This window comes from Botryllus schlosseri, chromosome 11 (genome assembly GCF_051294905.1).
Source record: "Botryllus schlosseri isolate E-star chromosome 11, Bs_hap1, whole genome shotgun sequence".
Classification (NCBI taxonomy): Eukaryota; Metazoa; Chordata; class Ascidiacea; order Stolidobranchia; family Styelidae; genus Botryllus; species Botryllus schlosseri.
In genome coordinates this window covers 6,735,989-6,758,994 of record NC_137246.1, presented here as the reverse complement: position 1 = coordinate 6,758,994, position 23,006 = coordinate 6,735,989, and the positions used below count along the sequence as shown (strand labels likewise).

Here is a 23,006-nt window from a genome sequence, read left to right as displayed (position 1 = left end):
ATCGAACTGCTCCATAAAGTATACAGTAAATGAAGTTTTAGTTGATGAAATGAGCTCACAAACTCACGAGTCTCATTATGTACATCCGACGCTAAGCTTGAAAAATGAAATCACATGTTTTCAGTATCGTCGATATATACCCTCGCGGATTAGTACAGAAGTCATCTATATAATGTTTCATCTCGGGGAAGGGACGCAGAAACAGATTGTGTATGCATACAGTCAACGATGTAGGTCTCTTATTGGTTCAAGATGAATGTTGTTGGAGATGGCTTATTTTTGCGGTATATACTGGCCTACTCACTGCTATAAACGAATGTTTTATCAGACTGCAATTTGTGATAATAAAACTGAAGATGCTTCCCACAAATAGAATTATATTACTTTTGGTCATCGGGGCCATGTTTCTTCTGGCATCTTTTGTGGGGAACACGAGAGCGAGTAAGTATATATTAAGGATATAACACTGTGCTGCGTTAATTTTAGGGTTTCTATAGTATTGACGGTTCTTGGTGTACTTTTTTATGCTGAATCCAAAACTATTATCCATTTTCTTCAATCAGGTCTAGCTTTTGGCAAATTGCATTTGAATTTTCGAAAACTGCAGTTTTCAGCGTTATGCGATTGAGAATTGTGACGTCATAAAAAGGATTTTGCAATCATGCTTTGATGAAAAGTTTAGAAAATATTTCAATTATGACGAAGACCATTCCCTATAGCAGTGGTTATTAAAATGGGGAACGCGAAAGCATCTGAATAGGGGGGGGGGGTCGAAACCGCTGTTGACTGGAATTTTTCGCGCTTCGCGCGATTTACCTCCAGCTCATGGTTTATCCATTGTCTATTGTCTATTCTCCGAATTTCATATTTGAAAATTATCTCCTAAATAGCCATAACCTTCAATGCCATCAAACTATCCGTTGCGATTGCTATCAATCTGATGTAATATTACGAGTAAGGGGCGCCAAATTTTTCACTATCAAAAAGGGGGTCGTGTCTAAAAAAGTTTGAAAACCACTGCCCTATAGTATACTGTAAAGAGGTTTCAGAATTATTATCATCTTTGGGCATAGGCCACAGATCTGTGAACTGATCAAAGACAAAGGTTTCACTGCACACAGGGGTGTAGTAAAAAATGACCACGAGCAGCTTTTCGAGTAGTCATTTTAAACTTCCCCGCAAAGCATAGAAGCCCGGATTATGAGCACAGGTCAAAGAGCTGCTTGAAAACTTTCAATCCCTTGGAGCCCTAATGTCCAGTCAACTGTGGTGATAACAGCAAATATCAAGGAGAGAGATTCCACCAAGACTTTCGCTAGATGGAAGAAAGGTATCAAGGATACAGGGACTTCAACATGTTTGCAGACCACCGTTGGTACTTAAAGAGAGATCCACATAACTCCAAAAATAGAAGAAAATCTTTGAAACGACATTTATTGTCAGCAACAAATGGTTGCGATCTCAAACACCTTGTCCTCTCCTAACCTGGTGACCTGTGGTGTACCCCAAGGCTCAGTACTTGGACTGGTCCTCTTCACCTTATATGTCATCGACATTTTTGAAACCTTCTCATGGAACACCACACTGTTCGCTGATGATACTCACGTGCTCTTTTGCGCATCTTGGACAGCAGAGTTGGATGCCCTGACTAGTGACCAAATGCCAAGTCCATGAGTGGACGGCCCAGAATAACCTTTGCATAAACGCCTCGAAATCCCAATTGCTGACAGTAAATTGAAAAAAAAAAGCCTAACCGTTAACATCGCTGGTCAGCCCGTTTCCAACAGAGATAATGCCAAATATATCGGGGTTTTACTGGACTCGGACATGTCCTGGAAGAGTCATATTCGGTCCCTAGACACTAAATTATCACCGAAGTGCGGCCTGTTCTACAGCCTTAGACGCTTCATGCCAGCATGGGTTCTTCTGATACTCTTTAAATCAGGGCTGGCCAACCTTTTCAGCCAAAGGGCCACATTCGATTGACGAAATATTGCGCGGGCCACTTACCGCGCGAAGCGCGAATTTTTTTTGAAGTTCATAGGTCAATAATATTGTCACTTGTGTATATTGCGGGCCTGCCGTATATCGCTGGGCTAAGTTTGCGAGGACTGGGCTATTCGGCGCATGGACATATCGATATCGAAAGCTGCGACCAACATGCGTCAATCTTTCCGTGCCTAGGTTTCATAGTCAACGATCTTACTGCGAGCGCAAACGCAAGGTCGCATATGTTGAACGACACTTTGTCCCGTGATCGCGAATATAGTTCGACTCAATCTGATACATTAGGCGTTCTTCCATTTTCACAAAAAGGGCCACAATATTAAAAACAAGGAATCAAGTGACAACATGTTGCGCTAAGCTTGTGGAAAATTTTTACTTTTGATAAAACTATCGCAAATTATTCTGCTTTATTGTAGTGTACGAAGATATACTAATATGTGACTGGCTGATGGATCTGTCAATGCATCGGAACCGATATTTTAGTCATCACGTCTCAAGTGTTGCGGCCAAACTCATCAAATTTTTGGTTGGCCTTGCAAGTTCACAATCTGTGCAATCCATTTTTGATATTAGAAATTTCGGAAATTACCTCGCGGGCCACTCAAAACCTTCTCGCGGGCCACATGTGGCCCGCGGGCCACGGGTTGGCCGGCCCTGCTTTAAATCCTTAATCCAATCGAAATTACAATACGACATTCTCTGTTGAAGGGCTGCCAGTAAAACTGCACTCAAGCCACTACAAAACTATAACATAAAGTACTCCAAATCATAGCTAGGGCCTCAAAGGGTCCTGTCTGCCCATCCAACAAGTCGCTGCTGAAGAGATTCGGCGTCCTAAACATAGAAGATATGCAGAAACTATAGAAATCGACAAGTTTATGTATCAGTTCCACTGCGGTCGTTGCCCCGAATATTTCAATGACTTCTTTACCTCGGAACCAAAAGCGCACAAGTAGGCCTACAACACACGCGCGTCCACGTCGTCCAAATATCACATGACGACCGAAAAGATCATCGCTCAATCAAATATGCCGGACCTGATGTGTGGAACAGTATCCCGCGGGCCATCCGACAGTCGACGAGCATGTCCACATTCAAGTCGAAGTACACTCCATCCTCAACATTCCTGGACCACGACTGACCTATCGATCTCGCCTCCCGTGACACGACATCCCCATTTATGTCACTTTCTTTTTATATAGGCCTACTAACTTCTTTACTTTTCATTCAGTGTGCATGCCTCCCCTTTACATCGCCTATGCCAAGGCGGGTGTCTGATTCCATAGCTGACTACTCCATGTCGCTTCGACACCTTCCTGTCTTTTCATTGAATCGCATTTTTGTGGTGTATTGAACTGATAAAAATTGCTAATAAACCAATGATGATGATGATGATTTACAATTTACATCATATATATTGTTCTTGAATTTATCGTCGTAATATCAGTATTAGTATCAGTTTAATTTCTCATCATGTTCCGCACAACGCATTCTTTGTTAAGCTATTTTGAGAGCTTCGTTTTCATTTCACACTTCCCACATTGATGTTGGCAAGGATTTCGCAATTAAAGCACATTTGTGATGTTAAAAGTGTTTACGCGTCTATAGTGTAACATATCAAATTATACCTTCTTCTGTTAGGTTGAGCGCCATTGAACAAAATTATGATTTCTTGGTTAGTTGTAAGTGCCTTTATTTCAACTGTGTTATTATATTTTAGTAGTATATAAAACGGCTGTCATGGCAAAAACCTTGAATTCAAATAAAAATACCATCTTGCAAAAATTTACAGCATGCATAACCAATCAAGCTACCACAGAAATTAGTTTCTTGGTGTAGAATAATGACCAAGAGTTAGAATAATTGAATATGCCGTGGAGAAAAAAGTAGACCTGATTGAGAAAAACTGGTTGCATTTTTGAGTTCAGCGCAAGAAATTGATTCAAAAACAGTTAAAACATTTTTTACCTTTGAAAAATAATTTTCAAACGCAGCACAGTATATTGAAACGAATACTGGCTAAAAGACAATAATACGTTCTACAAATAATGAATAATGCCAACTTTGTGATTAGACATGGTGATGTGTATATGATCTCGTAGCGTATCAAGTTCAAGAATTTATTTGTTGCCACGAATCGCATTGATGTCGTTGTAAAGTTTCATTCGTGACAGTCATGAGTACATAGCACTCCTCTTCCATCTTGTACCCAACAAGTAGGTTTGATTCGACTCCATATACAATAGGCTGCCTCTTCTTTAAAAAAGAAGCTGCATCATGCCCGCAGACTTATTTACTCACGTTTCAAGGTTAACAATGCCCGTTGCCACGTCGTACAACGTTCACTTGTGAACATTGGTATTAAAAAGAGGGAGTTTATAATCGTTTGAACATGAAATGTCAACAATAGACTGCTCATTTGGATTTAACTTAATGCTCCACATATTTGTCTCGTACAGTGGGGGCTATAAGGTAACGGCACCGTCTTTGATGCCTATTCCGACTATATTCCCTGTCTTGATCATATACAATGAATTTCTGTTCGGCATGAATAACATGCCGATTGCTCACTAGCTGTATTCATTCACGTCCAGACTTTACTGTACATTGTTTATGATGATTCATACTTACGTATTAATACTTATCTTTCTCCTTTGACAGGCTGCGTCGACCACTACCAAGGTAGTGGGCAGTGTCCTACCAATCCAGAATCATTCGCTTGCCAACTTTTAGCACAAATTTGTGAAGCGAGCTGCGGCTACTGTTGAAAAATAAAAGTAAGATTGTCGTGTTGTATCACGTATACGTATCCGTGCCGTCTCCGCTATATGAGATCATGGCAACTCAAGGTTCCGATAGCTATTCCACTACCACGATTGCACATGACATTTCGGAACAATTGCTCAAATTTTCAATTTCATCACCTGACAGCGGAGGGAATCTCGGAATCTTTGGGAAGATTAAAAATTAGAATATTTCATGAAAGTTTGGTTCATGTATATAGTGTGATAATGCATAGGCCTATTACCAATGAAAGCGCGGTCGACACTATTTTTATCGGAAGTTGTGCGGCCTTCAACGCTGTAACGTGGCGGAAAATCCAGAGCATCATAGCGTGGGAAATAAGACAAAGGAACAACATACAAAACACAGCAGTCCAGCTAGGCATCACGATCAACGTTTCTATTAGGAAGTATAAGATTTCTATAGAAGCAATTCCATCCGATACCAATGCAAAATGATAATGACTGTGACAAATCGGAGCGATTTCTAAATCAAATTCTGGTACTATTGTTTGTTGTTTTATTAACGCATATAATTGGCGCTTGCAACATCGTGGTTATTTGCACCCACACAGTAAATTTCATAATGGCATGTCTTCTTGAACTTGAGTCTTTTTTTCGGCTCATTTGCTGCCTCCTTTCACGACTTCGGCTCTCTCTTCGTCTGGGCTTTTCAATGCACTGTATTACTGCGGGATCGGCGATGAGGAGCCCAGATAAACCTCCGACATATAGAAACATGGCAGAGCCGAGACTCGAACCATCAACCATCGATGTCGTGACTACAGTGTTTAACCAACTGCGCCACTCGCTTCCGCATTCTGGTACTGGTATACATCAGATGCTGTATTGCAATATTCTCGTGACTTGGAAATATGATCCGTGTCTCCGATGAAACCAAGTCATCTACTTTAGAACACGGGCACGGTAAAAACTTCAAAACAAATGTTGCCGACATGTGAACTTTTAAAAATCAAAATTTACTACAAATTTAATTGCGACATATGTATGCATTACAAATGTCATACTGGAAATTTCATTTAATGCTGCGTTTTTTTAATTGCACATTTGTAATGAAGTTTCTGCGAGAAGCTAGCGAAGTCATTCAAGACCTCTTATTTGATTGTGAATATCCGATTCTTTTGAAAGAAATGAGACTTTGCTGTTTGTTGAAGACTCCATTATAATGGCTACTGTCGCTTAATAACACCGTCTGAATTTATTCAAATTTTTCTTACTTTTTCTTACTTCAAACTTTTCTGTAGATTTCACATATAACTTGTTCGAACTATCATGAAGGCTACTAAACTGTTCCGTGCAACACTTGTAACATTAGCAGCAAGTGTGTATTTACAACACCATGCAGAAAATATGTTCCAAACTTCCAAAGTATTTTTATATCAGCACTATTGAAACAAGTAGACTAAGTTGACGAGGCGTAGTAGAATACTCCGGACAAGTGATCAAAGTCGTTATATACAGGACCCTTTGTGGATAGACCCCAATTAAACCCCAACCGAATTAATGAGTGTCTATACTCTTCTCCGAGACATGCTGAATCGTTGTCTGGTTCTGTCCGTCTCACAAACCAGGTCTCAAAAAAAATTTACCAGCCGTTTTTAACGTAACGCTCACATCCCGGATTCTGGTATCGTTCAAAGATATATCAGGATGGTGCAAGTAGTTGTTTCAACGTTGACTCAGGACAGCGTTCCAGAATGAAATATGCTATATATTTCGACTACTGTAACGTGCTGAGAGAGGAGTTTAATAAACTCTCTGTGTGGTGTCGCTGAATCTACTCTCATTCATATTTAGGAGCTCCAAATATCAGAGATTTGTAAGCACTGTTGAAAACGATTTCGAGTCCCCGTTTCGGTATAGCTTTGTTACGATTTTGAAAGTATGGAGTCGTATGCATTTATGGCTTGTCCGCCGCCGTATGGACCCGTATGGTAGCCTACATGAGAGGTAGTTCTCAAAATTAGTTATAACCAAAATTGGATCAATTGTAATTTGTAATTGAGTTGAATGTAATTAGGACATTTTTCATGTAATTGTAATTGTAATTGACATTGAAGCATTTTTATTTTGTGTAATTGTAATTGTAATTGTAATTGTGATTGGATGAAAATTTTGCTAATTACAATTTCAATTACATTGTTCTAGAAACCTGACAATCACAACATAGAATAATTAGCCTATTTACATGGGTGTTCTATGCGTGCCTCGTTAGCTAATTCAGCCATGCTTAACTGCTCTCCATACTTCAGTAACAACAGCAAACTTGGTGAATTACAATATAGGCTATACCAGTAGTTCTCAAACTAGGGTGCGCCCCCTTGGGAGGCGTGAAAGCATCTGAAGGGCGGCGCAAACTCCAAAAACCTGAAAGATTTTCTCGCGTCTGGCGCGATTTACCTACATTTCATAGTCATTGCTTTGTGTATATTCATTATCATATTGAAGAATTCTCTCATCAACAGTCATAACCTTCCATACCATCAAACAATCTGTTAGCATCGCTAACATTCTGGTTTCATTGTGTGATATGACGATAAGGGAGCACGAAATATTTTACTGAAGCGAGAGCTCCGTTTATTGCGAGCGAAGTTAGTAACTGCCAGGTAACGCATCAACATGCATGAATTGAAAAGGGATGCGGAAGCATTCACAAATTGGTAATCAAACAATCAACACGATCGACGAGCGCGCCTTGTAGAGCTGCTACACCTTCCCCCTCCAGCGGCGGGGATTCTCAGGAACCGTAGCGAGATGGAGGATGCCTGTTGCGTTTCGATCTTCTTGCCTTTGGAAGAAGGCGCGGTTGCCCGATCTCACTTGGTTACCGCGGTGGTCTGCCCCGTCTTGCAGGTTGTGCTACTTCCACTGGTTCGTTTAGATCCATATACGCCGGCTTTAGACGATCGACGGACACCACTTCTGTTCTGCCGCCCACGGATAGCGTAAATGATTTCGTCGATTTCTTCAGAACCTTGCACGGTCCGTCGTAAGGCTTGGTCAACGGTGGTCGGTGTGCATCCTTTCGAATGAACACGTATGTGCATTCTTTCAAGCTTGTGGGACTGCGGTCTTTGCCGTGCCGTGTCGTGACATAGGACGTGGGAGGAGATTGCGAATCTTCTCATGCAACGTTGGCAAATCCCGATGTAGGCTACGCTTTCTCCTGAAAAAGAAACAAAATCGCCCGGAACCGTCAATGGAGCACCGTACACAAGTTCGGCCGAAGAGGCGTCCAAATCCTCTTTGGGTGTTGTGTGGATGCCTAAAAGAACCCATGGTAGCTCATCCAGCCAGTTTGGACCAGTGAGTCTTGCCATGAGGGAACTTTTTAAATGTCTATGGAAGCGTTCCACGAGGCCATTGGCTTGCGGGTGAAAACTGGTCGTTCTGTGTAGGAGCACGCCTAGTAGCCGATTGAGTTGGGCCCATAAATGCGAAGTAAATTGTGGTCCCCGATCGGAAGAAATGTGTGCTGGAATACCGAAGCGTGCCACCCAGTTGGCGATGAATGCCCGAGCGCACGTTAATGTTGTCGAGTCATCCATTGGTATCGCATCCGGCCAGCGAGTGAAACGATCTACCACTGTCAGCAGATACGTTTTACCTTGTGACATTGGCAATGGTCCCACGATATCAATGTTTACCGACTGAAAACGAGAAGTTGTGGCTGGATAATTCGCTGGCGGCGCCCGAAAGTGTGTGTGTACTTTAGCTCGTTGACACGGTACACATTGTTTTGCCCATACTCCGACCTCTTTCTTCAACCCATGCCATACAAATTTTGATGCCACCAGTTTTCGTGTTGTTCGAATCGAAGGATGCGAGAGTCCGTGTATAACTTCAAAAACTTTCCTTCGCCAAGAGCGAGGGACTACTGGACGTGGCGTGCCTCTGGAAGTGTTGCAAAGTAGAGTAAGGCCGGCCGTTCCCAGCGGAACGTTTTCGATACATAGATTTGATATTGCCGTGCGATATGCTTGTACCTCCGGGTCAAGCTGTGCTTTCGCCATTTGCTCATAATCCAAGTCGAGTAATGGGCTCTGAACGGTAGAAATTGCAATTCGTGAAAGAGCGTCAGCTACACGATTGTTTTTCCCATCAATGTGCTGAATATCTGTGGTATACTCAGAGATTGCCGACAGGTGACGTTGCTGACGCGCCGACCAAGGCTCTGATATCTTAGCAAATGCGAACGTCAGTGGCTTGTGGTCGGTAAAGGCTGTAAAGTTGCGGCCCTCAAGAAAATACCGGAAAGGGAGAATGGCAAGGTGCAGAGCCAACAATTCCCGATCAAACGTACTGTACTTGAGCTCCGGTGGTCGGAGGTGTTTACTGAAGAACGCTAATGGCCTCCAGCGTTGGTCTATGAATTGCTCCAAGACTGCCCCAACCGTTTATTGCGAGCGAAGTTAGTAACTGCCAGGTAGCGCATCAGCATGCATGCATTGAAAAGGGATGCGGAAGCATTCACAAATTGGTAATCAAACAATCAACACGATCGACGAGCGCGCCTTGTAGAGCCGCTACATTACTGTGATTAAGTGGGGTGTGTCTGAAAACAGTGTGAGAACCACTGGGCTAAACAAAATCTTAATATTTTAAAAATGGGGTAACAGCAAATAAACTCTTCTGAAACCTGTGCTCAACGATTTCTTACACCACGGTCAGGGGTTTTAAATCTCTGACCAGTATACTGAGGCTTGCTGCAACAATTGCAAAAAGAAATTCAAGTTTTCAACCAAGGCTTCATCAATAATCACGCATTTGTAGACATGTTATCCCAATCTTACCTCCAATCTTAGCCAAATTTACTGGGCCAGAAACTTTCCGCACCCTAATGTTCATCAAAATGCAATCTAACAGTTTTTGAGAAAGAAAATGTAAATGCGAACCAAAATTTTGTAATTCGTAGTTATCAGGAGCTTCTTTACTTTTGCATTTATTTTAATTTTACACATCTTATCGGTATCATCCTTATCGCTGACGCCTTACCTATTACATTTCATTTGCCTTACTCCGCTATGAGTATTCGTTTGATTACAGTTCATTGACTGTCTTGTAGCCAGTTCGCTGTTAGTCGTTGCCAGCCGCTCAAACTTTTGGTTGTTAATAATCGCTTAAAATTCTTTTCGGTGTTTGTATTTTTCAGTACTCATGATTAGGATTAGTTCGATTACGTTCAAGTTTTTTTTAATTAAGGGGTATTTTACGTATGATTACTGAAACATGAATAGCTTGAGATTGTTGCTAATGACGTCGCTACGGTTGTCAAAGAGCACCTCCCTACCGGATCAATTACACGTTTAACAGTAATTGTAATTGTAAATGCAATTGTAATTATTTACATGTTTAACAGTAATTGTAATTGTAATTGTAATTGATTGTAATTGATATTTTTGGCATTGAGTAATTGTAATTGTATTGTAATTGAAACATGCAAGGGAGTATTTGTAATTGTAATTTTATTGCACCGAATTATTGTAATTGATCCAACTCTGGTTATAACATCAGGTAACATTGTAAGGCCAACCCAAATTTCATCAGCCTGGCCGCGAAGCTTGATTATGACTAAAACATCAGTGCCGACGCATTGGCGTAACCAGGTTCCAGCCACATTTATCGCAGATCTTCGTATATGACCTTGACCATAAAGTAAAATATTTTGTAGCAGATATATTCGTCTTGAAATTTTTCTCAGCACTTGATTTAATTTATTAATTTAAATGAAAATTATAAATACGCGTAATTTGCAGAATTGAGTCTAAATATATTCGCAATTAGGAGATAACCCCAGCAAACACTCGATTTCCAGTTGACTTCCTGCGGAATAGCCGCAGGGCGTCCAGTGTTACTTCCCTGGAGTGGATTTGTCGACTACTAGAAGCGTCCTTAACACTTCCTGAGTTGGTCTACTATGGACGTGAAGCGACTCCATATGGACTCATTGGATCTGCTGTGAACGTGACTTGACTCCCTATGTATGCGTCAGACCTACTGTGGACGTGACGTGACTCCCTATGGATATGTCATTTACCACCTGTTCTATTCCTCGGGATTACCATATCAGGACTCCCCTCCACACCTGGTGCAATTACATGGAATTCAACATCATATAAACTAACGAACTGTTTATATTGGGTTACTGGAATACGAAAATTGCAAAATACAAGTACAACATTAACTAATGAACTATTACTTGTTAACAAAGTTCAGGCTTACGTGAAAAATCGATCAGGAAATCACTACGAAGAAATGTGTCAGTGGGATTTTGTATATAACAGCAAGTTCTAAGTCAATTTTATATTACCATTACAAACATTTCAATTGAAGTGCATCATGAAATTAGAAATAAACGTGTCACATGACTTTGAAAAAGTACAACTCCTAATACAACTAAAACAGGGAAAAGCATGAAGCAATCATAAGTAATAATTTACATTGCATATGATAAAACGATGCATCATTTGCACCGCATCATGTTAAGAGCGCGTATTCGCAATAAACTTGGTTGCCACAACAGTTTTCTTCTTGGTCTTTGTTTTGCCTGAAACATATACAACAATGTCAGCAGATCATTTGGAATTTGCGTCAGGAGTTCAATTTCTATTTCCTCGTGCATTAATTGTGATATGTCTTGTTATCCGCTACCGCTACTTCTACTTGTGCTGAGTGATAATTTATGACGATACTACCATGTCTACTCGAGTGCGGGAAGCTTCTGACGTAGTGATACGGAGTATGCAACCCGTCAATCAAATTAAATTGTGGAAACACCTCAAGTACATACTTCAGTACTTTGCAGAACTCCTACTTTACCTAAAATAGTTTTGATAAGCCGTGTATATTGCTGCTTGAGTGCTTGAACTCGAGTAGAAATACATTGCGTTACTCTTACTTGTACTAGACTACTGACGCTACAAATATTACTAATTGAGTGCTGAAAATGATTACTTTCCTTATCTCTGTTTAAAAGCATACAACTACGACATTCCTCAAGACTCCATATTTTGACCGTGTCGACACTTGGAAGTAGTTTGATGTCTTGTAAATCGCTATTTATTCTATTTAGTACGGTACTAACGATGAATACTTTGACCACCTTCATTTCGAACTTACCACCTACTACAACTAGGGCTTGCCACGGATCTGAATAGAGTAACGATAAGTCGAAACAGATGATCTTTTAGGGTACATAAATTGTACTCAACAAGATTTAGAATTCCGATTCTAAGTACCACTGCGAGGCCTAAAAACATCGATTGGTCATATCGCAGAACACGGCACATGTAGGACGTAGCTACGCAAATCGTGTCAATGACAAATGTATTGTCTCAAAGTACAATGAAATAGGGATTATCTTAAATCTGAAAAACTTTATTCGATGTGATGTAGAGCCGGTATTCATTTTCTTTGAAGTCGCATAGGAGATAGATATTTTAACTTTTCCTTGTTCTTAATGTTGTCACATCATATAGAGCAGAGGCTTCAAATTCAAATGTGGTCGCAGGTCATTTTCCAGAATTTTGACGACGCAGCAAGATAAGGATATTCAATGTATAATTTCCATGTAGGCCTTATTTGACGGGAGCTTGCAGACAAGCATTCCACAAACATCTCGAGAATGTAATTTACTATTGTATCATTAACGTTTGACACTAAAAAAAATCACAGTTTTGAATATTTCAATAAAATTATTTTGGTGCTGGGCATAATTTGTTAAAATAATGAGTTATAGAGATAATGCAATATGATGCATCATGACATCGTCAAACTCTGGGTTATAATATTGCAGTTGGTGGACCATTGACGTGTCACAGTTTTTTGTGGGGTATTTTAAAATCTACTGAAATTTGATCTGGTATTCGAGCATTTAAGCGATGTAGCCTAATCCGGGTTTTGATATAGTCGTGATAAGTAGGCTGTTGCTACTGTCATTACCAAAGTCAAATTAATTCAGAATTAGATGTTGCCTTCAATTATTATTGGAACATATCAATAACAACTTTAGCCATAGTAACAGCATTGATTCTTAGCCTTAGCGATCGCACCCTTCATGCCACTTAAAAGATTTCTAGTAGCCCACAATTTATTTTCAACACAATTTCTGATGGTACCTATATTAAAATCAGATAGTCAATTCACATAAAATTGCGCATAGCACGAGAGCCACAGCATATAGGTCTAATTCCACGATGAATACCGTACCCTCTGATGTGGTGCTTCGTACCACGAAAGGGTCTACGGGCCCTGGTTAAGAACCCTTGGGATAGAATAGAGCACAAAATTTTCGTTTAGAACTTTTTAATTCATTTTGAAGTGAATTTTACAAGCTTGGTAAATGGCTAATTGTACCGCAGTAGAAATTCAAGGCGTTGCAATTGCAACTATTTCAACTCCAGTGCAAACAATAATTACTTTGACCACCAGCTATGATTAAACGCTAAGAAGGCCTACGCAACACCTCAACCAAATCTACTTTTTAAAACTTATTATTTGTATACTTTCCAGAACTGCATTATCTACTTCCATTTCGGGTAGATCTAACGCAACTTTAAAGTTGTTACCTCTAGGTGTGTATAAATCCATAACATTACATCTACTTCGGTTCAAAAGATGATTACTTTCACATAGCCTCTGGTTTCCATGAAGTGTAATCAATGTTTTATACCTTTCGACTTTTTCCTGAGGATGACACATCACCGATTTACAGCAACGCTTGTTCCATGTGGCAGTAGTACTTCCGTACGTTTTTGGTTCCAGTCATCAAGACATTCTTTGTACAGTGTTCTTGGCATTGTTGAACACTATCAATTGAAGACATTGCCGATCTAAATAATCAAAATTATTATAATGTTTGTAGTGAAGCCATTTGTCAAGAAGCCAAGCCAGGAATCTAGAATATCCTGTAAAAAATAACAAAGACAATGAAGTTCAAGTTGGACCATTCCCACGTTCTACTCACTATAATGACTAATCAGTAGGGCTGAGCACATTGGTATGGTTACTCAAATCTCGAACGAGTATCAATTCTTATGATTCGAGCCAAGTATGTGACTATTTTCAAGACAGCCTACTGAAATTATACGCTCTATGCCACTATAAGAATGCAGTTTATAATAAAATTATAGTTCCATCCAGCACGTTTTAGCAGCCCGATTGCGAACCACCGTAAATAGTATATTCCCGCATCATCGATGGCGCTTTTTTCAGGGTAATAAATTGCTAATTATTGAACAATCATAAATCATCATATATAGTTCGTAACTTCAACTTACATAATTCAACATCTTGATCCATGAACACTGCGGCGCCTTCCTCTGAAGTTTAGAACTACATAACATTGCCTGTTCAATATCTAGTCTCCTGGTAGAAATGAAGTAACTTTGTATACACAAACACAGATATGTCCCATCCATATATAGTAAGAATCCATTGATAACAAGGTCGTGTTTTCTTATCGACGGCAAGATGACCATCGAGCAATCAGCCTTCCTTAGGGCCCATCCATAGCCTACTCTTTTAATACTGCTGCAATGTAGGCAATGTTTCCGTGTATATATACTAATATCGAAAGTTATAATCAAGCTATAAAAGTATGCACGGAGGCCGTGCCAATATTGCGGTAACATTGCCAACAACCCGTCTGCACCAGACCATGAACATGTTAAGTTTATAGAGTTTATAATTGGTTTAGTGTTGGAGTATCCTTTGATTAGAGCGAGGTTAAAGATGGGCTAACAAACTATTATAATGTTGCTCCTAAAATACCCTAAATACAAACCAATATTGCCATAAATTCATACATGTTCATGTTCACTGAAAGCCTCAATTATTTTATTAACGCTATTATAGATGGTTATATACTGTTGTGGACACAAAAATGGATGTTAATGTGATGCTACAATCTTCATGCATCCACAAATTCAGCAATCTCACATTCCATAAAGGAACATTCCACTTTCTATTAGCCTACATAACATTTCAAAATTCAGTATATACCGATATGTTATAATATAATACCGGTACATTACTTTATGCGGCATCTGGTTTGCTGATTGGGTCCTGCAGTCCTAAGAAATCCTTGTAAAACTTGTCACAGGATGCACATGAAATGTCAAGTTATTGCTTGTGAGACATTATGCAACAGAGCACAATAAATCAGACTTCTATGATCAATACATTATCATATAGTATCAAATGTGCTACCATCGGCTTGCATGAGTTACCGATTAGCAGCGGGTCGATCAATTTCGTCTGTATAGCTGATATAACAGCCGTGTCACTAATCACTATAATCATATAGTCGAATTCACTATCGCATCAGCAGTTCATGATGATCGAGAGTCTGTATGGTTATGGCTCATACCGTCACGCATGACTTTAGTTCATGCTGACAAAGACTTTTGTGTCAACTCACTGGAGTTGAAGGTAGTGACAAGTGCAAGTTTCGGTTAAGTCTTTCGTTGCTTTATTTACAGCTTAATCATTTATTGGAGTATAGAACTCACTAATAAATGCATAATTGTACATGATTAAACTTCATACACCTGGATAACGGATATGCCTGTCGGTCAATGCCCTCTTCCGAATTGCGGATTCCAGACTGCTGATACTGAAGCTGCCATCGCTGCTGCAGAGTTGAACATTCATGCTATGGTACATCAGACGGCCACACAACATAATGACAGTGTCGCACGTCAAAAACTTCCCAGCATGGAACGCCCTGTAGTCTCTCGAGATACGACTGCTGAGGATTGGCATGTATTCCTTCGCAAATGGGAATTATTTAAAGGGGGCACGAATATGCCGGCAGATCAAATCACTAATCAGCTCTGGCAATGCTGCGAATCTGCGTTACAAACAGACCTTTTCAAACAAGTTGATGATGTGTCTCGGATAAGTGAGGACGAACTTCTGGCTACCATCAAGGCCTTGGCTGTTATGAATATAGCAGCAAGTGTTCGCAAGGCCAATCTATTCTGTTGTCGCCAGGATCGTGATCAACCTATTCGGTCGTTTGCTGCTCAGGTCCACGGAATAGCTCGTACCTGCACATTTGCTATGAAGTGCACACGACAAGACTGTGATCAGATAGTCAACTATTCTGATGACATCGTCAAACATGTTGTGATATCAGGCATAGCAGATGAAGATATTAGGCGAGATATCCTCAGTTTACCTGACCTGGACGACAGGACTCTGCCAGAGACTATTAAAGTGATTGAAACGAAAGAAATGGCGTCTCGTGCTATCTCTGTTAGTAGCCAGAGTTTCGGATCATTTGATAACACCGGAACTGTCGCGTCTAATGTGCAAAAAGCCCAAGATGCACCGCCATCGGCCAACCTTGATGTCATGATACCATGCCGTTCTTGTGGCAAGAAAATTAAGAAATTCAAGTACATTAAGGGACGTTTCGGGAAGAAATTTTTGAAAGAATTCGTACAATGCTCAGAATGCTGGAAAACAGAGAGAAAAGTATCATCTGCATCTAGCCCGTCTGGACATATGGCATCTCTTTCAACACTTGACCGCCATAATGACCATGCATCGACAACGCGTAATGTTACTCCGCGTGGACATCAGTCGTCGTTCAAGCACTACATCTTCGATGGAACAAAGGGGTGGTTAGCAAAGGAATCGAAACCGCAACCGACTGTGGAATTGCAGGTATGGACTGATACTCGAGATTATGATCAATTCAATATCCCATGTCCACAAATGTCGTCTAGGGCAGTAAAAGGTGTTGCGGACAGTGGTGCCCAATCGTCTTTGATGGGCCTAACAATGTTATTGGCATGTGGGCTTACTGAGAACTGTCTATTACCCGTAACTAAACGTATGCTTGCTGCTAACGAAGAGGGCATAAATATTCTGGGTGCAGTATTCCTTCGAATGTCTGGTAAAATGCGCAACGGACATCGCATAGCAACAGCCGAGATGGTTTATGTGACAGACTCGACTGATTTGTTCTACATGAGCAGAGGTGCGATGGAGCAATTGCATATTATTGGCCCGGATTTTCCTACAGTTGGCGCTGCCGCAATATCTGCTCCGGCCTCCACAAAGGAATATTCAAACACCAATAGTAATCAACGCTCGTGTGAATGCCTAAAACGCTCGTTGCCTCCTAGTTCGCCCACTGAGCTCCCATTCACGCCATGTGTGGAAAATAACGAAAAGATGAAACAATGGCTTCTACTGCGATTTAGTTCGTCAACATTCAACAAGTGCAAACATCAAACGTTGCCTTCTATGTCTGGAACACCCATATCCATTCATGTTGATCCAGATGCAAAGCCAGCAGCAGTCCACACACCTTCTCAAGTGCCAATTCACTGGCGTGATGCAGTTAAGAAACAATTGGATGATGACGTGCGTCTTGGTGTCATTGAAAAAGTTGAACCTAATACGCCGACAAAGTGGTGTCATCGAGCAATATGGGTTCGTAAAAGCGATGGAAGTCCTCGCAGAGTAATCGACTTCCAATCCCTCAACCGTCATTGCTCCCGGGACACGCACCACATCGTTCCACCATTTCATCAGGCCCGTTCCATCCCACCCGATACTTTCAGATCGGTTACTGACGCCTGGAATGGCTACCATTCGGTACCTGTCAGAGAAGATGATCGCCACTTACTCACGTTCATCACTGAATTTGGCAGATATAGATATCGAGTGGCCCCACAAGGTTTCATAGCAAGCGGGGATGGATACACTCATCGATATGATCGGATAATCGCTGATGTGCCTAGAAAGACAAAGTGCGTCGACGACACAGTGTTATGGGATGACAGTCTGTCTGAACATTGGTGGAGAATGATTCATTATCTCGAACTGATGGGACGCAATGGCATCATTCTTAACCCTTCAAAATTTCAATTTGCATGTAAGCATATTGAATTTGCAGGATTCGAGATTACGGCAGACGACGTACGTCCACTTCCAAAATATTTGGAATCCATCGCCTGTTTCCCAAGGCCACAGAAGCTGTCAGACATACGGTCGTGGTTTGGACTTGTGAACCAAGTCTCCCATTATGGCAAACTTACCGACATGATGGCACCTTTCAAGAGCTTACTTAGCCCGAAATCTTCTTTCACGTGGACCAATGAACTCGATAAGGCGTTTGCAGAATCAAAAGCTGAGATTATTCGAGCAATCCAAAATGGGGTGCGCATTTTTGACCCGAAGCGAAAAACTTGCTTGAATCCCGACTGGTCGAAAACAGGCATTGGGTACTGGCTGCGTCAAAAATACTGCGAGTGCGAATCTACGACGCCTGATTGCTGTCCCAATGGCTGGAAAATTACTCTGGCAGGTTCCCGATTCTTACGTGATTCAGAAAGACGATACGCTCCGATTGAAGGTGAAGCCCTTGCTGTGGCATGGTCACTGGAGGACACCAAGTTCTTTACCCTTGGCTGTGATGACCTTGTTATTGCTACCGATCACAAACCGCTGATCAAAATCTTCGGGGACAAATCGTTGGACGATATTACAAACACTAGAATATTCCGCCTGAAGCAGCGTACAATGTCCTGGCGCTTTCGTATTTTTCATGTTCCAGGTAAATCCATACCGGCATCGGATGCGTTCTCGAGGCACCCCGCATCACTGGACACGACTCACTGGTCCTCCCTGGACCCAGTCGATTGTGTGGCGGCAGGTCACGATGAAAACAACCAACTAGAGACGTCTATTATTGCAGCTACAAGGGCATCCCTGAACGCCATTAAAGTCATTTCATGGGAGGATGTGCGAAAAGCTACCCTATGCGATGACACTCTCAGTAAGCTGAAGGAATACATCGTCTCAGGATTCTCACACGGATCGGAACAGTTGCCGTTTCAGGTCCAAGCATATTGGCGCTATCGTGGTAAGCTTTCTATTGTTGATGATGTCGTCATGTATGATGATCGAGTTGTTATACCTTCAATTCTGAGGAAACCAATATGTGACACCCTTCATTCTGCTCACCAAGGTATCAGTGCCATGTCACAGAGAGCTCAAGCTACTGTTTTCTGGCCCGGTATGTCGGCTTGCATTGCAAGAACGCGGGCACAATGTGATGCGTGTAGCAGGTCCGCACCGAGCCAGCCGCATTTGCCCCCTTGTGATCCTTACGTACCGACATACCCCTTTCAGGCTATTGCCGCAGATTACTGCACTGTTGCAGGTCACCAGTATCTCGTAGCCATCGATCGTTTCAGCAATTGGCCTGAAATCTTTCATATCAAGCCTGGCACTCAAATGTCTGGTGCACTGGGACTGCAAGATGCTTTACGGAACTACTTCATGACATTCGGCGTTGTAGAAGAACTGAGCAGCGATGGCGGACCTGAATTCACCGCTCATAGTACGCAAGATTTCCTACGTCGATGGGGTGTTCGTCACAGACTGTCTTCTGCATACAATGCTCGGTCAAATGGCCGGGCTGAAATTGCGGTCAAGTCAATTAAACGACTTATCACTGGAAATATATCACAGGATGGTGAGCTCCGAACCGACTCATTTGTACGAGCCGTGTTACAGTTCAGAAACTGTCCTGATCCAGACAATGGCCTGTCTCCAGCTCAAATCGTTTTTGGAAGACCTTTGAAAGACGCTCTGCCATTCAAGAAAGTTGGTTCAGTCTTCAACGGACATATCGTAAGACCGATGTGGACAAAGCTTTGGCAAACAAGAGAACGTACGTTACGTACCAGGTTCGCTAAGCAGCTCGAATCTTTGCGGCCGCGCACTCATAATCTGGCACCCCTTGAAGTGGGGGACATATGTCGTGTACAAAATCAACATGGACGTTTCCCTCTTCGATGGGACAAGACCGGTATGATTGTTCAGTGTAACGGCAATGACCAGTATCTTGTTAAGATTGATGGGTCCGGGAGATTGACTTTGCGAAACAGAAAGTACCTTCGTAAAGTACAGCCATTCTGTCGATATACTGAAAAGCAGCATGGTACGGAAACTTTATTACCCGTGCCGACACCTGAGTCACCGCATGTTGATGGTGCGAATCCCGCGCAGAGGATTCTCAATGACGCACACGAGGAAAAAGATTGCAACCAGCCTGTGGATGATGTTGACGATGCGTGCGTGGATGATGACTCTCCTGGTACTTCTCCATCAACCAGCGCTGATGGTGGCCGCATGTCAAACCGTGTCAAAAATCCTCCATTTTGGCACAAAGACTATGTCCTTGGCGCGGTCTATTCATATTGATGCATGTTTATTGTTGCGCCTTTTATTTTCAACTCCTCAAGTTGTGCCTTTCTCGGAGTTGTGGGGGGATGTATGGTTATGGCTCATACCGTCACGCATGACTTTAGTTCATGCTGACAAAGACTTTTGTGTCAACTCACTGGAGTTGAAGGTAGTGACAAGTGCAAGTTTCGGTTAAGTCTTTCGTTGCTTTATTTACAGCTTAATCATTTATTGGAGTATAGAACTCACTAATAAATGCATAATTGTACAGAGTCGAGACTGTTGCTGTTTATTAAATATAGCACTCAAATACCAAGCTTCCTGCCCTTCCGGTACTCATGATAGAGACATCTCACAATCCACGCTGTTAACGTTTCCAATTAAGAACTAAACCATTACTGTGATAATTCGACCACTGTGATGCTAATAGCACATCCGCAGAAATATGATGACCGGGTGAATCATTGTGAATGTACGGGGATAACATGATTTTTTTCGGTCTATAAAATTTAGAAATAACTATGATATGTGTTGCCAGATTTCAAAATTCTCAGAAAAACCGATTGCCAGATCTTAATATTTAGAGGTGGTCAACAAAAAAGATCCTGCTCCGGCAAATAGACATTCAAATGCCTACATTTTAATGATGAAATCCAAATATCATATTCACCCCTCTGCGACCCCAAGGGCAGGTCCACTACTTGCTACAAGTTACAATAACAATCCCAAATGACATCAAAAAATATTTCAGCCTTGGGAACACAGTAGGGGACTCAGCAGAATCCTATGAAAATGGATCATTTTTCAGGAAACAGACATGCCCGTAGTGATATTATAACGGAAATTTGAAAAATCATTTTAACCCCTCTGCGACCTCATAAGCTGAACTACACCTTGCTACAAGTCGAGAAGACTATCTCAACATCACACCAAAAAATATTTCAGCCTTCGGAACACAGTAGGGGACTCAGCAGAATCCTATGAAAATGGATCATTTTTCAGGAAACAGACATGCCCGTAGTGATATTATAACGGAAATTTGAAAAATCATTTTCACCCCTCTGCGACCTCATAAGCTGAACTACACCTCGCTACAAGTCGAGAAGACTATCTCAACATCACACCAAAAAATATTTCAGCCTTCGGAACACAGTAGGGGACTCAGCAGAATCCTATGAAAATGGATCATTTTTCAGGAAACATACATGCCCGTATTGATATTATAACGGAAATTTGAAAAATCATTTTCACCCCTCTGCGACCTCATAAGCTGAACTACACCATGCTACAAGTCAAAAGGACTATCCCAACATCACACCAAAAAATATTTCAGCCTTCGGAACACAGTAGGGGACTCAGCAGAATCCTATGAAAATTAATCATTTTTCAGGAAACATACATGCCCGTACTGATATTCTAACGGAAATTTGAAAAATCATTTTCACCCCTCTGCAACCTCATAAGCTGAACTACACCATGCTACAAGTCAAAAGGACTATCCCAACATCACACCAAAAAATATTTCAGCCTTCGGAACACAGTAGGGGACTCAGCAGAATCCTATGAAAATGGATCATTTTTCAGGAAACAGACATGCCCGTAGTGATATTATAACGGAAATTTGAAAAATCATTTTCACCCCTCTGCGACCTCATAAGCTGAACTACACCTTGCTACAAGTCGAGAAGACTATCTCAACATCACACCAAAAAATATTTCAGCCTTCGGAACACAGTAGGGGACTCAGCAGAATCCTATGAAAATGGATCATTTTTCAGGAAACAGACATGCCCGTAAAGATATTATAACGGAAATTTGAAAAATCATTTTCACCCCTCTGCGACCTCATAAGGTAAACTACACCTTGCTACAAGTCAAAAGGACTATCTCAACATCACACCAAAAAATATTTCAGCCTTCGGAACACAGTAGGGGACTCAGCAGAATCCTATGAAAATGGATCATTTTTCAGGAAACAGACATGCCCGTAGTGATATTATAACGGAAATTTGAAAAATCATTTTCACCCCTCTGCGACCTCATAAGCTGAACTACACCTTGCTACAAGTCGAGAAGACTATCTCAACATCACACCAAAAAATATTTCAGCCTTCGGAACACAGTAGGGGACTCAGCAGAATCCTATGAAAATGGATCATTTTTCAGGAAACATACATGCCCATATTGATATTATAACGGAAATTTGAAAAATCATTTTCACCCCTCTGCGACCTCATAAGCTGAACTACACCATGCTACAAGTCAAAAGGACTATCGCAACATCACACCAAAAAATATTTCAGCCTTCGGAACACAGTAGGGGACTCAGCAGAATCCTATGAAAATTAATCATTTTTCAGGAAACATACATGCCCGTACTGATATTCTAACGGAAATTTGAAAAATCATTTTCACCCCTCTGCAACCTCATAAGCTGAACTACACCATGCTACAAGTCAAAAGGACTATCCCAACATCACACCAAAAAATATTTCAGCCTTCGGAACACAGTAGGGGACTCAGCAGAATCCTATGAAAATGGATCATTTTTCAGGAAACAGACATGCCCGTACTGATATTATAACGGAAATTTGAAAAATCATTTTCACCCCTCTGCGACCTCATAAGCTGAACTACACCTTGCTACAAGTCAAAAGGACTATCTCAACATCACACCAAAAATATTTCAGCCTTCGGAACACAGTAGGGGACTCAGCAGAATCCTATGAAAATGGATCATTTTTCAGGAAACATACATGCCCGTACTGATATTATAACGGAAATTTGAAAAATCATTTTCACCCCTCTGCGACCTCATAAGCTAAACTACACCTTGCTACAAGTCGAGAAGACTATCTCAACATCACATCAAAAAATATTTCAGCCTTCGGAACATAGTAGGGGACTCAGCAGAATCCTATGAAAATGGATCATTTTTCAGGAAACATACATGCCCGTACTGATATTATAACGGAAATTTGAAAA

The 23,006-nt window shown here is 41.3% G+C and overlaps 2 long non-coding RNA genes across 2 annotated transcripts in view; one reads left to right on the top strand and one right to left on the bottom strand.

Moving 5' to 3' along the window:
- The first annotated feature begins 242 nt into the window (after positions 1-242).
- LOC145451181 (uncharacterized) overlaps positions 243-23,006 on the top strand; it is a 30,812-nt gene continuing 8,048 nt past the window's right edge. The window contains exons 1-2 of the long non-coding RNA XR_013918708.1: positions 243-441; positions 4,669-4,784. This is a non-coding gene — a long non-coding RNA (uncharacterized LOC145451181). The remainder of the gene's footprint in view (positions 442-4,668; positions 4,785-23,006) is intronic.
- On the bottom strand, positions 11,200-14,598 carry LOC145451183 (uncharacterized). The gene is made up of 3 exons (XR_013918710.1): positions 14,090-14,598; positions 13,483-13,642; positions 11,200-11,358 (listed from the first exon to the last, which is right to left on the bottom strand). It is a non-coding gene; the product is annotated as an uncharacterized LOC145451183 (long non-coding RNA).